Genomic DNA, 17,391 nt, shown 5'->3' on the forward strand with positions numbered 1-17,391 from the left:
CGCTGTCACTCTTAACTGGTCCATGGTTAGCTGGTCCGTGGTGTGGACAGGCAAGGGTTGCTGCCCACCATGCACACCACAGACCCTAGGGTGCTTCCCAGTGTCAGTTCCTCAAAATCACCCCCAAGGCTCCACGCTCCTCTGAGGACTCCATCAGCTGAGGATTTCATAGGCTGAGTATCTTGCAAGCAAGAGAATAGTATGGACTTCTTGGTCTTGAAAAGCTGCTGAATGGTGCTGGGTTGAGTCTGAGTAAGCTGATGGCCCCACATCACTTGGGGTTTTTATTTGCGGTCTCCAGCTTTGGGATCTTCTGTTGATGCTCATGGCACAGATTTGGGCCCATGGCCTTGCCTCCTGCCTGGCCTCCTGCCTGGCCTTGGACCTCATGAATGCGGAAGGCCTGGGGTTCTCCGAGCTCTAGGCAGGAAGCAGATCCCTCTCTGTGCAAAGATCCTCCAGCCTTGGAATGAGGAAGGAACCTAAGAAGAAGAGGGCATGAACTTTCTGGGGCCGACATAGGAAGAAGAGAGGGATGCTGATGTCGGAGGAGAAAGAAACAGCTTCCCTGGATATGAGGGCCAGCTTACTGGCCCCTGCTGAAGGTCTTCCAGGCCATGCTGTCTTGAATAGGCCACTCACCTCTTGTGCCTGAACCACTTTTTAAATGCAATAGGTGTAATTATTGCTACCTGCCATTTCTTGTCAAAATCCTTACAATAACCCTGTATGGGTTATTATGTCCATTTTAGAAATGGAAAAACCAAGGCACAGAGTGGTTAAGTAACTTGGCCACATTTACACGACCAGTAATGGGTAGGTGATTTGAGGCTGAGTGTGTTGAACTCCAGAGCCCTTGCCCTCAAATGCTATACACACAGGCTCTCCAACTTATTCCTCCTTTATTTGCTCAAGGGGCCAGCCCTCTTTTAACTTCTAGACCCATGGATCTGTGATTTTCCATAAACATACCCCCAATCTCTCTTCCACCAACTCACTGCTCATGGTGATCCCAATTTCCCTTATATTAGAGCCAAGTATTTTTAGAAAATCTTCAATGAAGCTTGTTATGCAAGAGGAAAACATAGTAACCATAAATGCAATTATTTATCAGTTAGCTGGTGTTTTAGACAAACAAGGAACTGAGGAAGTAAAAGAGGAGACATAAGTTTTGAGGAAGTGGAAGAAGTGTCTGGTTGAAAGGTCAAGCCCAGGGGAAGCGGGGAGGGAAGAGGTATTCTAGCCCCTAGTCTCTATCTGGATGTGGTACAAATCTTGGTATTGCCAATCACATGAGGTTTCCATGAGAATCACATGGAAACATGATTGAGCAGGGGCTGGTAACACAGCTATGGAAGGGAACTGCAAGAGCAAGCCTGGGATGGGAGCTCATCTGTGATACCACCTGCTCCCCAGCTCAGGGTGCAGGTGTTACCATCACTGGTCCAGGAGACTTCTCATCTGGTCTCGCATGGACAAGAAGATCACAGGGGCCTGAACCAATCGTTATGTACCACAGAACTGACTGTCAGAGAACAACGACCACAGACACTAATACTTTTGCCCAAGGAAGGGTCTGCCCAGTTGTGCCTCATTCCAGCTCCCTGGCATGAGGCACCAGGAAAGCAAAATGAATCAAGGGAAGCCAGGAGGCCCTGCAAGGATACTCAAGTCCAGAATGCTGCTGAAAATCCCTCTTCTCAGCTGGGCACAGTGGATCAGGCTGATAATCCCAGCACTTTGGGAGGCCAAGGTGAGCGGATCACCTGAGGTCAAGAATTCGAGACCAGCCTGACTAACCTGGCAAAACCTTGTCTCTACTAAAAAATTAAAATATACTAATAATTAGCTGGGCATGGTGGTGGGTGCCTGTAGTCCCAGTTACTTGGGAGGCTGAGACAGGAGAATCGCTTGAGCCCTGGAGGCGGAGGTACAGTAAGCCGAGATTGCACCACTGCACTTCAGCCTGGGCAACAGAGCAAGACTTCATCTCAAAAAAAAAAAAAAAAGAAAGAAAGAAAGAAAGAAAGAAAAAAGAAAATCCCTTTTCTCTCTGTGGCTGGAGGTAAAGCAGCATAATTTTGCAGGGCAATTTGGCCATAATGTATTATTAAATCCATATTTATTTTCATTTATCAGAATATCAAAAACCATTTATGCTTTATTGATTCCACTTCTGGGAGTCTATCCCAAGGAAACAATCAAAATTACTGAAATACCTGTCTATTCCGTGCAGCTTTATTTATGTGCGGGAGAACTGGAAGTCATCTTTATGTTTAATAATTGGGAGATGTCTAAGTAAACTGTAGTCTATCTACTATCTAAATAATATCATGAATCCTTTGTATTAATAAGGAAAAAATTATAATACAATAATAAATTTAAAAATGGAAAGGTAAAAATCTTCACACAGTCCTGATAGATTGCAAAAATGGCCACAATATTTTGTAGTTCCTCCATCAAGAAATAATCTTTCTTTACCCTTGAGTCTGGGCTAGCCTCATGATCTGCTTGGACCAATCAAATGCCTGTAAGTGACAGTGCAAGTTTCAAGCTTGGACCTTGAGAGGACTTGCAGCTTCTGCTTCCCCTCCTGCTTCTGCATCTTGTCACCATGAGAACAGGCTCGTCTAGCCTGCTGAGAAACACATGGCACAGTCACTAGCCTGTCACCCATGATAACCAGGCAACCACCTGACACAAGGAGTCCCATGGGGCCCACTGACTGCCAGTACATGAGTGAGCCTAGCTGAGAACAGCTTAGCCCAGCCCAGAAGAACCACTCAGCAGAATCATGAGCCTTTGGTGCCACTGCATTTTGAAGTGGTTTGTTACACAGCAATGGATAACCAATACACCAGTCTGTGATGATAACTATGTACAGAAAAGCCATGTAAAAAGGGGAAAAAAATCTGGGAAAAAAATTTATACATACACGTAGTACATTTATTAAATGGTATAATTATAGATGATTTTTTATTAGTTTCAAATTTTTAAGACTATGCTTAAGCTATTTACAATGAAAAATAAATGCACATTTAAAAAACTAAAACCTGAAGGCCGGGCGCGGTGGCTCAAGCCTGTAATCCCAGCACTTTGGGAGGCCGAGACGGGCGGATCACGAGGTCAGGAGATCGAGACCATCCTGGCTAACACGGTGAAACCCCGTTTCTACTAAAAAAAAAATACGAAAAGCTAGCCGGGCGAGGTGGCGGGCGCCTGTAGTCCCAGCTACTTGGGAGGCTGAGGCAGGAGAATGGCGTAAACCCGGGAGGCGGAGCTTGTAGTGAGCTAAGATCCGGCCACTGCACTCCAGCCCGGGCGACAGAGCGAGACTCCATCTCAAAAAAAAAAACAAAACAAACAAACAAAAAAAACTAAAACCTGAAGCTTAATTTTCCTCTCTAGAGAGTTCTAATTCAAACCTCTGACAAGTTTGTGTCCAGAGTTAGGACCTCATTATAATATCCTGCCTCCTGCCCACAAGAGATGCGGCAGGAAACTTAAGCCATGTCCGCTAGTGCAGGACCAAGACAGTGTTTTGTGGAGGGCGGTCCTCAGTCCCACTCTGCTTCTTCCCCACAGGCTCTGAAGTGGGAAGCTTAGGAGATATTTTCTGCTACCATATGCATCTCCCCTCTGTGAATCCCTCTGGCATGCAGTGCAGGTGGCTCCACACCAGGAGTCACTCTTTAATTGCTTCACTGCGTTCAAAGAGCTCCTCAATCAAAGCCGGAGTAGTAGGATGAATCTGGCATTTGGATTGTAAAGGCCTGAACTCGAACTATAGCTCGGTTCTTCCTGGCTTCTGCATTCATTTCTTGGGCACCTGCTATGCATTAGGGCCTGAGCTATGCCTGGACCTTCAGAGATAAGCTGGCCACGGCCTCCATCCCAGAGGAGCACTTGGCCTTGGGAAGGGGACCTATACACTCAAAAGCCAGCTTCCCCCAAAGTTAGGATGGCCACTTCATTGACTCAAACTAGGACACATTTGAGAGTAAAAGGAGATGACAGGAGTAAACAGGGCCTGTCCATGGCTGATGGGGACCTGCGGTCATGCTACCCATAGCCCATCTCTCTGTATGGAGTCATAGTCAAGACGTACAGTCTAGCACACAAAAGGAATTAAAACAAATTCAGAAGAAAGTCAGTGCTTTTCCATAAACACTTAAAAGAGGATCATGTTAATAACTCTCAGTTATGTTTCTTGTATTTTTCCTCTGCTCTTGAATCTTCCCTAAATGAATGTGCTCCAAAATCCCTTACATATCAAACCAGGGAAACTTTTCTAGGACATCTGGCCCACGTGGAGTTTCTTTCTATCTTTCTGCCACTCCTTCCCTTTCTGGCTCTTATCTCTGGTACCTCTCTGCCTCCTACTTTCCAGCTCTAGCTCTCTCTACCCATTCTCCAAAGGGATAGATGAGAGAGGGAGGAGGACTGAGAGCCAAAGTACAATTTGGGAGGTGGGGTAAATCAATCTTATCAATCATGATCCTGGCACACATATAGATAAATCATATAGTAGGTTAAATCCCATGATGGAACAGGCCTACATGAAGGAGGGGCACCTAATTCAGCATCCCTTAATAAATAATAATTGAACTGTGACTTAAATGCTCTGTGACAGTCAAATCACCTAACTTTCCTGAGCCTCAAATTTCTCTTCTGAAAAATGAGCAAAATAATGAATTAGATGAATAAAGAATAAGTGAACGAATGACACTGGCAGCCATGGCCAGCTGACCAACAAGGTGTGGTGCTTTCCCCCTACCCCCATCCCAAGAGTGTGATATTCATGCTGAGAAGTCACTGAGCCTTCAGGGGCTACATTTCCCAGACTCCCTTGCCAGTGGGCAGACCACATGACTCGTCCTCACCAATGGGATGTGAGGATCAGTAATGTATGTCACTTTCAGGCCAATGTGTCTGTGTATCAGATGTTCAATGATTCACACGCTATTCCTGCCTCTCCTGCTCCCAGTCCACCTGCTGGATAACTCCAGGGGGACCTCAAGGCCACAGGTTGGTGCAGCCACAGATGGAAGGAGCCTGGTTCTCCCAGCAACCACCTAGAGGAGAGCTTCCCAAGCAGGAACATCCATACTGGACTTCCCACGAGTGAGAAATGCACTGTTACTGTATAACACCATTAAAACCTTGGGGTGGTTGCAGCAGTGAGTCCATCATGGCTAATTCACCTCCCTCTCAGAGTTGTTACATAGATTGAATAAGATGAGTATAGTGGCTTGAATGGTGCCCCCACAAAAGATATGTCCATATCCAAATTTCTGATACCTTGAATATGATCTTATTAGGAAAAAAAGAGTCTTTGTAGACATTATTAAACAAAGAATCTTGAGATCATCTTGGATTACCTGGGTGGGCCCTAAATCCAACAGTAAGTATGTTTATCAGAGACAGGAGAGAAGAAGCCACTGTCAGAGCAGGAGAAGGCCATGTGAAGACAGAGGCAGAGCCTGGAGTGCTTCTCCCCTTAGAGCCTTTGGAGGGAGCATGGGCCTGCTGACAGCTTAATTTTGAACTTCTGGCCTCCAGAGTTGTGAGGGAATACGTTTCTGTTGCTTTGAACTACTCACCCAGTTTGTAGTGATTTGGGTCACAGCAACTCTATGAAAGTACTGTGGTGAGGCATGTGCCGGGCCCAGGGCAGGGCCTGGCATGAAGAAGACACTTAGTAAATTATGAAATTATGAGGTGTTTGTTTGTTTGTTTGTTTTAGACAGAGTCTCACTGTCACTCAAGCTAAAGTGCAGTGGCGAAATCACGGCTTACTGCAGCCTTGACTTCCTGGGATCAGGCCATCCTCCCACCTCAGCCCCTCAAGTAGCTGGGACCAAAGGCATGCGCCACCATGCCTGGCTCATTAAAAAAAATTGTAGAGATGGGATCTCACATGTTGCCCAGGCTGGTCTAGAACTCCTGGGCTCAAGTGATCTTCTCGTCTTGGCTTCCCAAAGTGCTGGGATTATAGCCATGAGCCACTGTGCCCAGATTTAATGATGATTTTTTAAAAATCAGTCCTTTTATGCCCCTTTACTTCCCTCCGTAGAGACAGAGTCTTCTGGGAGATGGTGCTCCGCTGAGAGAAGGCACAGCTCTCATCTACCTTGTTCACTCCCAGAGAAGATTCTAGTGAAGTTCATAATAATATTCACTGTGAGTGTAAATGCAGACCTTGAGCTTCACAGGGGCAATTTTATTATTTATGGATGACAAACTTACATTTTCATTAATGTGTAACAAAAGGGGATTAAAAAGCCTCTCTCTGCAGTGTGTCTTTTTAAATGCCCACAGGAAGTAGTTCCTGGGACTGCCAGCCCTATGGGCCACGGAAGAAGCTGCCTCAGGCACAAGGTCCTGGCTCGGAGAAGGTCTCTGGCTCAGGATTAGCAAGGTGTGTCAGGAGGGTTATTCTGAGTCCCACCCCAGGCTGAGGTCCAAGGATGCTTAGGGGAGCGCTCTTCAGAGCTGCCTGTGACAGGCTATGATGGAGGGAACAGGGAAGCTTAAGGCTCCAGAGATACATGTCCAATATCACTAGTTACATGTGGCTATTTCCATTTACATTAATTAAAGTTAAAAATGTAGTTCTCCACTTACACTGTTCACATTTAAGTGTTCAACAGCCGTAGGTAGCTGGTGGCTACTGAATCGAATGGCTCAAAGTTATAGAACATTTCTGCCATCACAGAAAGTTCTATTTGGACCACAGTGCTCAGACAAGAAGGAATGGGGGTTTCGGCTCTAAGGTACTAGCATCGTGACCTTGGACAAGAAACGCTGTGTTTCTGCCTCAGTGTCCCCATCTGTAAAATTAGGATAACCGAATAACCACAGTAACCACTTCAAAGGGTCAGGATCAAATGAAATACTACAGTTCAAGTACTCAGCATAGTTCTTGGCATATGTTGGTGATCAGTAACTGAGAGCTCTCACTGGTGGAGAAATATTCTACAAAGGGGAATGATATGGTTAGGCTCTGTGTCCCCGCCCAAATCTCATCTTGAATTGTAATACCCAAGTGTTGAGGGGAGGGACCTGGTGGGAGGTGATTGGATCATGGGGGCTGTTTCCCCCATGCTCTTCTTGTGACAGTGAGGGAGTTCTTATGAGATCTGATGGTCCTATAAATGGCAATTTCCCCTGGGATTTTCTCTCTTTTTCCTGCCACCTTGTGAAGAGGTGCCTGCTTCCCCTTCTCCTTCCTCCATGATTGTAAATTTCCTGAGGCCTCCTTAGCCATGCAGAACTGTGAGTCAAGTAAACCTCTGGTGCTTATAAATTACCCAGTCTCGGGTAGTATCTTTATAGCAGTGTGAGAACGGACTAATGCAAGGAATAAGGCAAGAATATGGCATAGGAGTCAGGAAGCATGGGCTCCCGGCTGGGTTCTGGCACTCACGAGAGGCTGTCGAGATAGGCCTGAGTTCCAGTCCCTGGTCTAACAAAGTTATGTGGCTTTGGGCAAATCACTGCACCTGTCTGAGCTCACATGGCTCACCAGCTGAACAGAGGTGTGTGTTTTATCAGATCCTATGCTTCCACAAAAAGAGAAGAGGCAGAAGCCTTTAACGGCTAATATTCTTTGGCTCTGATCCATGCTTTTAGGAACCTGTTGGAAGGAAATAATCAGAGAGGTGAGCAAAGGCGACATGAACAGATCATCCCTGGAGAGTAGTCTACAATAGCAAAGTCTGGAAAACAGCTTAAATATCTCAGAATAGGAAAATTGTAAAACATTTTATGGCATATCTATATGATGGACTATTATAGGGTCATGAAGTGGTATTTTGAAAAACAATATTACATAAATGGGGAAAGGGCTTCTATTTAAAATAAGAACATATTTTAAATTGTATGGCATATTCCTAAGTTTGTTTATAGAAAGTATTTGTATCAATCTTCAGAACATAATCCACCAATATTTTGACTGTGGTTTCCTCAGGACATTGAATCTTGATTGGTTTTTATTTTCTCCCTCTTTTTCCTTTTCTGTACTATCAAATTCTCTATGACTTACCTCTATCAGTTTATAAGTAGAAAACATTACTCAAGGACAAAGTGATCATGTAGGCCTGTTATAGAAACCCCTGTTTACCAGGCCTCTGGTTTAATAAAATGTGAGTAGAGTGACTCCATATTGAAGTGAGCAGCCAGGCATCCACAAAGCATGTTTAAGGTTAATGCTAATGGTCTGAAAATAGCCAAATTCTAAGCTGACCACCACTTATAATTATGTAATATTTATCGCCATACAGAACATCTCCCACCAAGCCTGTACAATGTCCAGATATCTTAAGAGTACAGCCCATTTTACTTAAAGATAACGTCAGTTAGCAGCCTTAGGTTAAGAGATTCACGGTCATTGATAGCACCAGTAGCCCTTACCTTTGGTGAGCACATCTACACAGTCCAAGTTTAATTATAGCTCCTTCTAATTTCTTATAAATAGAGATGCTAGCAAAGGATGGCATGTTCCTCCTCCTGCTGAGGATGCCCTACTCTGTAACAAAGTAGTTTCTAATAAACTTGCTTCTTTCACTGTGCTCTGTGACTCTCCTTGAATTCTTTCCTGCATGAGATCCAAGAACCCACTGGAGGGGTCTGGATCAGGAGCCTCTTTTCCAGCAACTAGCCTAGATGACCTCTAAGGGCCCTTAGAGGACATTCTATGACTTAGCAAAGGAAGTTTACAGAATAACCTGTTTGTTTTATTTTATTTATTTATTTATTTTTTTGAGACGGAGTCTCGCTCTGCCGCCCAGGCTGGAGTGCGGTGGCCGGATCTCAGCTCACTGCAAGCTCTGCCTCCTGGGTTTACGCCATTCTCCTGCCTCAGTCTCCAGAGTAGCTGGGACTACAGGCTCCCGCCACGTCCGTCGCCCGGCTAGTTTTTTGTATTTTTTAGTAGAAACGGGGTTTCACCGTGTTAGCCAGGATGGTCTCGATCTCCTGACCTCGTGATCTGCCCGTCTCGGCCTCCCAAAGTGCTGGGATTACAGGCTTGAGCCACCGTGCCCGGCCCAGAATAACCTGTTTATAACCTCAAAACCCCCTGCCCATGCTGAGAGGCTGGGAAGGCATGGGGTGGGGCATTCAGCCCCTGGAGCCGGTCCTGACCTGAACCACTTAGAACAGCTGATGAAGATGGGGCCTCTGAATCTTGCCAGAGAAGGACAGTTAGAATGGTCTAAAACAGGGGCTTCTTACGTATTCCTGATCACAATTTGGGACCAATAAAATATTTCACTTCCAATGAACATATAAAAGACTGTACAATCTCGCTAGTAATTTAAAGAAAGCAAATTAAAAAACAGATGAAAGAGTTTTTACCTAGCCAAAAGACACATATTTCCAAATTTAAGAGTGTTAAGGATTGGTGATGATGTGTGAAATCAACCAGTCTCCTCTACCAGCTGTGAGTACAAAAATCGGTATCGGTATTCTCGTCAGGCCTCTGAGCCCAAGCCAAGCCATCGCATCCCCTGTGACTTGCATGTATATACACCCAGATAGCCTGAAGTAACTGAAGAATCAAAAAGAAGTAAAAATGCCCTGCCCCTGACTTAACTGATGACATTCCACCACAAAAGAAGTGAAAATGGTGGGCCCTTGCCTTAAGTGATGACATTACCTTGTGAAATTCCTTTTCCTGGCTCAAAAATCTCCCCCACTGAGTACCTTGTGACCCCCACTCCTGCCCGCCACAGAACAACCCCCCTTTGACTGTAATTTTCCTTTACCTACCCAAATCCTATAAAATGGCCCCACCCTTAGGTCCCTTCGCTGACTCTCTTTTCGGACTCAGCCCACCTGCACCCAGGTGAAATAAACAGCCATGTTGCTCACACAAAGCCTATTTGGTGATCTCTTCACACGGACATGTGAAACAGTTCTGGTAAAAGGTGTGCAGTATATAACAAAATCTTAAACATGTAGAAACCTTTTGTCCTAGAATTTTGCCTTGGAGGTCCAGTCTTTATTCTAGGAAAATAACAAGAAGTGTGCAAACATTCATAAACCAAAAATAAAATTTTAAGTTCCTCCCAATCATCTGAATGGATCACTTCTCTCACCAGGGCATTCCAAAATTAACCTGAAAAACTGATTCAGGTCAGGATGGAAAGAGGGGTCCAGACATGTCTCATTATGCTCTGCTCCCTTTTGGATTTCAGGAAAAGCTGACCAACATTCAACGTCAACACAAACCTTAAGTCTGATAAGAAACATCTACAATCTATTCTCTCTGAAGCCTGCTTCCTGGAGGTTTCATCTGCATCGTAAAACTTTGGTCTCCACTTTCACTCGTGTCCCTGTGAAGAGACCACCAAACAGGTTTTGTGTGAGCAATAAAGCTTTTTAATCACCTGGGTGCTCAGGCCAGGCGGACTGAGTCGGAAAAGAGAGTCAGGGAAGGGAGATAGGAGTGGGGCCGTTTTATAGGATTTGGGTAGGTAGTGGAAAATTACAGTCAAAGGGGATTGTTCTCTGGCGGGCAGGGGTGGGGGTTACAAGGTGCTCAGTGGGGGAGCTTCTGAGCCAGGATGAGCCAGGAGAAGGAATTTCACAAGGTAATATCATCAGTTAAGGCAGGAACAGGCCATTTTCCATTTTCACTTCTTTTGTGATTCTTCAGTTACTTCAGGCCATCTGGATGTATATGTGCAGGTCACAGGGGATATGATGGCTTAGCTTGGGCCCAGAAGCCTGACATCCACAACTTCTTATTATAACCCTAGCATCCCTTTCTATAGATTATAACTCTTTCAACCAATTGCCAATCAGAAAATGTTTAAATCTACCTATAACCCTGGCAGCCCCCTCTTCAAGTTGTCCCACCTTTCTGGACTGAACCAATGCATCTCTTAAATGTATTTGATTGATGTCTCCCAAAAATGTATAAAGCCAAGCTGTGCCCTGACTGCCTTGGACACATATTCTCAGGATCTTCTGAGGGCTGCCTCATGGGCCATTGGTCAGTCATATTTGGCTCAGAATATTTCACAGAGTTTGACTCTTTTCATCAACTTATTTTGTGCAAAGAATATTTAATGAGGCATTGTTTATGGAACCTGAGTTTCCTGAGCTCTCACCAACCTGGGGCTCCAAATTAGCCACATAAAATTTGACTTACAAATGTTTTGGTTCAGAGTCCCTACCTACATAGCTTTCAGACCCCTACAAATATTTCTGGGGGATTTGCAGGGAGTCCATGTGTGCTCAAGCCCTCTTGTTTTGCTCTTACCTAGTTTTCCTGTCCCAAAGCCACATACACAGGGAGATGGACTGATATCAATGTGAGCCCCTCCTGACCCCTTCTTACTCTCTAGCTGGCTCTGCCCTGGAAGCTGATCACTGGGACTGCAGCAACAAGCTCTTTGTCTGTCTACCAGTTGGATTCAACCAAAGGAGATCAGGTGTCTGGAGAAGGGTCTGTAAGCCAAAAATAGAATGCTAAGTCCCTTGATTGACTGAATGGACCCCTCTTCTTGGCCAAGGAGATTTCAAAGAAACCTGAAAAACTAGTTCAGGCCATAATGGGGAGGGGATGTTGGACATGCCTTATAATAAAATACCTTCCTCCCTTTGGTATTCAGGCACAACTTATCAGCATTAACATTAACACAGAAGTCTTAAGACTGACAGACTCTTTGTAGTAGTAAATGCCAAATTCCACTATAGCATCACATGACAGATAGCAGCCTCTGAAAGAAACAAGTATTTTACCTCAAACTATATTTATTTGACATATTTTGAAACAGCCCTGCAAAGCTGTCAGTTGTGGGGAAAATCTACATTCTGCAGAGAATTCTCTTCCAAGTATTTTTCTCATCCCAGAGAGATTTAACTAAGAGTCTAATCAAACCTTCTAAGGTCTGATGAAAGACATTTATCATTTATTCTTTCTGAAGCCTGCTACCTGGAGGTTTCATCTACATAACAATAACCTTGGTTTCCACAACCCCACTTCATGGTTTTTTCTGTTGACTTCAACTCTTTAGGCAAAACTTAATTATTTCAACCAATTACTATTCATGAAATCTTTGAATACACCTTTGAATCTTTGAATCCACCCGGAAATCTTTGAATCCATCACCATTTGAGATGTCCTGCCTTTCTGGGCTGAACCAATGTAAATCGTATGTGTATTCATTGATGTCTGCCTGTAACTTCTACCTCCTTAACATTTATAAAATCAAGCTGTAATTTAACCACCGTGGACACATGTTCTCAGAACCTTCTGAAGTTTTGTCACAGGTCATGGTCCTCACATTCGGCTCAGAACAACTCTCTTCAAACAATTTACAGAGTTTGGTTTTTTCATCAACACGTCCCAGGAGAGTGAGGACAGCAGTCTGTTCCCCAGCTTCTTCCCTGAGAGTCTCCCCAGGCTGGGGACATCCCCTCTCAAGAAGATTCTCCTGCCCATCTTGGACATAGCTCCCTTCCCTCAGCCCTCAGCCAACATTGTGAGCCCCTAGGTTACTACTGGTTTCCTACAACCTGTCCGCACCTTCATTCCTAATACCTGCAAAAGTTTCCCAGTTTAAGTGTATCCTCTAAAGTGGTGTGCTGGCAAAGCAACTCTCCAAAAAGACAAAAGCCCTGATTTGTATTGTTCGTAGATTTCCACAGTGTAACTACTTCCATCACTGTGGTGGATTTTCAGCTCCTGATGGTTGAACACCTGGCTTACAAAGGCTCTCACAGCGCCATTGTGAGTCAGCTCCAGCGTGCCTGGGGACCCTGATTCATACAGGAGTCTACCTTTGCTGCAGCTGTTTTAAATAATAATGATGGCCATTAACTATCAAGGCCACTGCCCAAGGCCACAGCTAAGCAGAAGTGGAAATACCCTCTTCCTCGGTCCCAAAGTGGCATTGTTCATGTTCTGAGTCCCACAAGCCGCAACAACAGCTTTCTTTCTCTTGCTCTCTCTCACTCACTAAGGCTCAAATCCGGCCTGGGACAGGGTTAGGAAATTGCCAACCTGTCTCCATCTCCCACTTCTATGATGTTGCCATCTCTATCCACCTGTTCTGGTCCCCAAACTTTGTGCTTATAGATACAATTTCCCTTATGCCTGTCCATTCACGAAAAATGACATCTGGGCATGGGTGTGGTTCAGGGGTAGAGAATAAAACAGGTCTGCTGAGAGCAGAGGCAGACTCTGCCTTCTACTAAACACAAACAAGCATGGAAGGAAGCAAGCACCCTTCCTAAATATCTGACAACATGGTTTGATGAAATCTATCCTGAGTTAGCCGTAACATAGAAAACTGTATAGGCTTTCTAGAAAAATGTTTTATGAAATGCTCAGCGTCACTAATCATCAGAGAAATGCAAATTAAACCACAATGAGATACCATCTCACACCAGTCAGAAGGCTATTACTAAAAAGTAAAAAAAAATAACAGATGCTGGCAAGGCTGCCGAGAAAAGGGAATGCTTTTACGCTGTTGGTGGAAATGTAAATTAATTTAGCCCCTGTGGAAAGCACTTTGGAGATTTCTTAAATAACTGAAAATAGAACCATCATTTGACCCAGCAATCCCACTGCTGGATGCATACACAAAGCAAAACAAAGTATTCTACCACAAAGAGAGCTGCACTTGTACATTTACTGCAGCACTATGCACAATAGCAAAGGTGTGGGAACAACCCAGGTGCCCACCAACAGTGGGTTATATAAAGACAGTCTTCTGCATATACACCTTGGAATATTACACAGCCACAAAAAAGAATGAACTCATGTCCTTTACAGCAAGATGGATGCAGACGGAGGCCATTATGCTAAGCAAATTAATGCTGAAACAGAAAACCAAGTATCAGATGTTCTCACTTCTAAGTGGGAGCTAATCTCCAGGTAGACACAGACATAAAGACGGGAATAATAGACACTGAGGACTCCAAAAGGAGGGAGGGAGTGGTACAAAGTCTGAAAATCCTCCTATTGGGTATTTTGTTCACTCTTTGGGTGATGGGATCAATAGAAGCTCAAATGTCGGCGTCATGCATTACACCCTCATAACAAACCTGCACGTGTACCCCCCGAATCTAAAATTAAAATTCAAGAAAGAAAAAGTTGTATGTACAACTATGAAAGCATAATATATCAATTTAAAAAAAATGTTTCATGGCATGGGAAAATGATTATAATATTCTGTTACATAAAAAAGCAAGAGATTTTTTTCCCAAAAACCAAAGCACGATGACAACAAAACTGCAAGATCTCTGTTTATTCCTCCTGATGCTAGAGATGTGACAGTGAATAAGAACGGTTCCAGTCCCTGATTTTAGAGAGCTTACCCTTGGGTTGGGAGACATGTTAATGGAGGATAAATGTTAAATTACAGGGGGAGGAAGTGTTCTGCGGAAGAGGCATGCAGGGCTCCCGGCATGCGGTGCCAGAGCTTCCACTTGGCCCAGGAGGCGCAGAGAGTGGCTAAGGGGTTGGGGGCGAGGGAAGGCCCCCAGGAGGGAGTCCTGTGGAAGAGGAAGAGCTGGCTAGGAGGCAAGGACAGGGGAGTCACGTGCCATGGAAGGAGAAGGCACGTGCGTCCTTTATATGTGTCGAAAAGGCCACACACCACTCTTACAGCAACTCTCTCTGAGCGGTGAGGCTCACATTGTGCTCATCTTCTCCCTGTGCTTCTGCATCATGCAACTTTCCTACAGAGCAGGGATGATTTACACTAAGGAAAGGGCATTTTTTTAAAAAAAAAAAAAAAACAACCTTAACACACAGACAGACAGCAGGGCTGTTAATTTATTTATGCTCCTCTTTGTCTCAAAGAGGATTTTCAAGGTGCTTACAATTATGTTAACAGCATGGCAGGATAAAGTAAGAAAAATTAGGCCAAGGAAAAATATGATGAAAAAAGTCAGAGGAGAAAGCAGTGAGTATCCCCCCACACAGCAGGGAACAACCTTACCAGGTTTTTTTGTCGTGTCTTGTCTTGTGGCCATTTAATTCTAATATTGGCATTTACTTTTGCTGTTGTTATACTTGGTCATCTCAACTCTTCTAAAAAATCTCCCATTGTTATTTCCTCTCCCTTTTATTACTCTCTCTCATTTAAAATACATCTTTTGCTTTCTGTTCTGCATTTTTGCAGTTTAGGAAATCTGGCATCGCTTTTCTGCAGGGAAGGGGCAGTGTCTGAGTCACCTCGGCACAGTGATGTATCCAGGGCCTCTGCATAGCAAGTGCTGAGAGGTCTGTGAACGCACAGCTTCGCTAGGACAGAGAGTGACTAAATTCCTGCAGCACTCAGAGAGGCACACACAGGGGTTCAAGACCCAGTTGCCAATTTGATTTATGGAACTTATTATCCCAAGTGTTGGCAGAGAGGAGATATTGATTCAGAAGGACCTAAATAAACAAGCAGGTGTGTAATCCAGAGGGGGGTACAGACTGAGCTGAGGACATCTGGAAAGCAGCGGAAGCAGACATCGTGAAGAAACCTGAGGTCTCTTGAAAACTGCTCCCAAGGGAGTCATGGGGTGACAGAGGGGCAGGGACGGGCTGTAGAGTCAGCGGGCACAGGTGCACTCCAAGCTCCACCACGTGACACGCTAGGGGCGTGACCTTGGGAAAATCACTTTGCCTTGTGCTTTTACAGAAAGAACAGGCCTTTTGTGGGGGATTGTGGAGAGAAATGTCCATGTGTATGTGTATGTGTATGTATTGCATATTGATGTGGTCATTCCCTGGTACATGGTAGGTGCTTCATAAACAAAAATACCCTCCCATATCACTGCCCTTCTATTCCATTTGTGCCATAGTGTGTGACCTAAGAGTAGATAAAGCACTGTTTTTTTTATTTTTTTATTTTTTTTAGACGGAGTCTCACTCTGTTACCCAGGCTGGAGTGCAGGGGCTCAATCTCAGCTCACTGCAACCTCCGCCTCCTGGATTCAAATGATTTTCGTGCCTTGGCTTGCCAGAGTAGCTGGGATTACAAGCACCTGCCACCATGCCCAGCTAATTTTTGTATATTTAGTAGAAATGGTTTTAGTAGTAGGTTTTTTTTGCCATGTTGGCCAGGCTGGTCTCAAACTACTGGCCTCAAATGAACCGCCTGCCTTGGCCTCGAAAAGTGCTGGGGTTACAGGCATGAGCCACCATGCCCAACCTAGATAAAGCATTTCTAAACTCTCCTGTAACACTCCATATAGCAATCTCAGGTGTTTTAATTCCCACCAGTTTAAATTCCCACTATCACCAGCAACACTAACAGTACCCCTTTGAAATCACTTGCAATTGTATTCCAGTTACTATGACTGCATAACAAATTACCCCAAAATGCAGGGGCATGAAACATTAGGTTTCTTTATCTTCTCATGGATTTTGTGGCTCTGGAATTCAGAGAGAGCACAGAGCAGGTGGGCTGTCTCTGCTCCACATTCTCTGAGGCCTCAGCTGGGAGACTGGCAGGCTGGGGGTGGAACTGTCTGCAGCCTTGTTCTCTCCCATGCCTGGTGAGAGGTACTAGTTGTTGACTGAGATCTGAGCTGGGGCTGTCAGCTGGAGCACCGGGCCTTGGCTTCCTACAACATGGTGGCTGGTTCCCAGGTACATGTCTCGAGAGTGTGTCGGGAAAACTTGAGCCCCCGTCTATGACTTAGCCTTGAAAATTGTGCTGTGTCCCTCTACCATATTCTACTGTTGAGGCCCTTACAAAACTCCACCCAGGGTGAAGGAGAAGAGACATACATGCCCCTCTTGATGGTGGAGTGTTGATGCCACACTGTAAAAAGGGCACATGGAATGGGAAGTACTTCAGTGTGACCATCTTTGGAAAATACAATCTCCATACTATGTGTCAGGTAGCTTAGGTGATCTCTCTTTCCTCAAAAACACTGAGGGCCTAGGTACAATTTTCTCTATTTTAGAGACAGCCAAACTGAAACTTAGAGAGGCAAAGTAACTTGCCTTGGGCAATTTAATTCACCTCTCTGAGCCTCAGTTACTTACTCTGTCAAATGGGTAGAAAAATCTCTACCTCAGTGGTCTATTGTGAGCCTATTGTGCTAGTACCTTAAGAAGCTGTTGGAAGAGTCAGAGAAGATACTTTGTGATCTCTGACACCCCATACTAATGCAGACGGTCAATATTTATTGTTGCAGCATTGTTATTTTCTTGCCCTCCACCCGTAGCCATCTGTCACACACAACCCCACAGTCAGCAAAGGACCTGGGTTTTCACCCACAAAGGTGACACCCTTGAGGACAAAGCTTGTCCATGCCTTTTGGTTGTGGCTCACCTAGGGGCAGCAGAAGACCCCACAGCCCTCCTTCCCTGTTTGTTCCCGCCTTCCCTTGGGAAGAATGCTCAAGTTTGTTGATAAATTCCAAATA

The 17,391-nt window shown here is 44.7% G+C and overlaps 1 protein-coding gene and 1 long non-coding RNA gene across 3 annotated transcripts in view; both read right to left on the reverse strand.

Annotated features, from left to right (window-relative positions):
• Positions 1-17,391, reverse strand: part of KCNIP1 (potassium voltage-gated channel interacting protein 1) — a 397,622-nt gene that overhangs the window by 341,948 nt on the left and 38,283 nt on the right. The window lies entirely within an intron of this gene.
• The window catches only part of LOC104663601, a 34,838-nt gene that overhangs the window by 15,597 nt on the left and 1,850 nt on the right, over positions 1-17,391 (reverse strand). The gene's annotated exons all lie outside the window — the stretch shown is intronic.

Source organism: Rhinopithecus roxellana, chromosome 3, assembly GCF_007565055.1.
Source record: "Rhinopithecus roxellana isolate Shanxi Qingling chromosome 3, ASM756505v1, whole genome shotgun sequence".
Taxonomy (NCBI): domain Eukaryota; kingdom Metazoa; phylum Chordata; class Mammalia; order Primates; family Cercopithecidae; genus Rhinopithecus; species Rhinopithecus roxellana.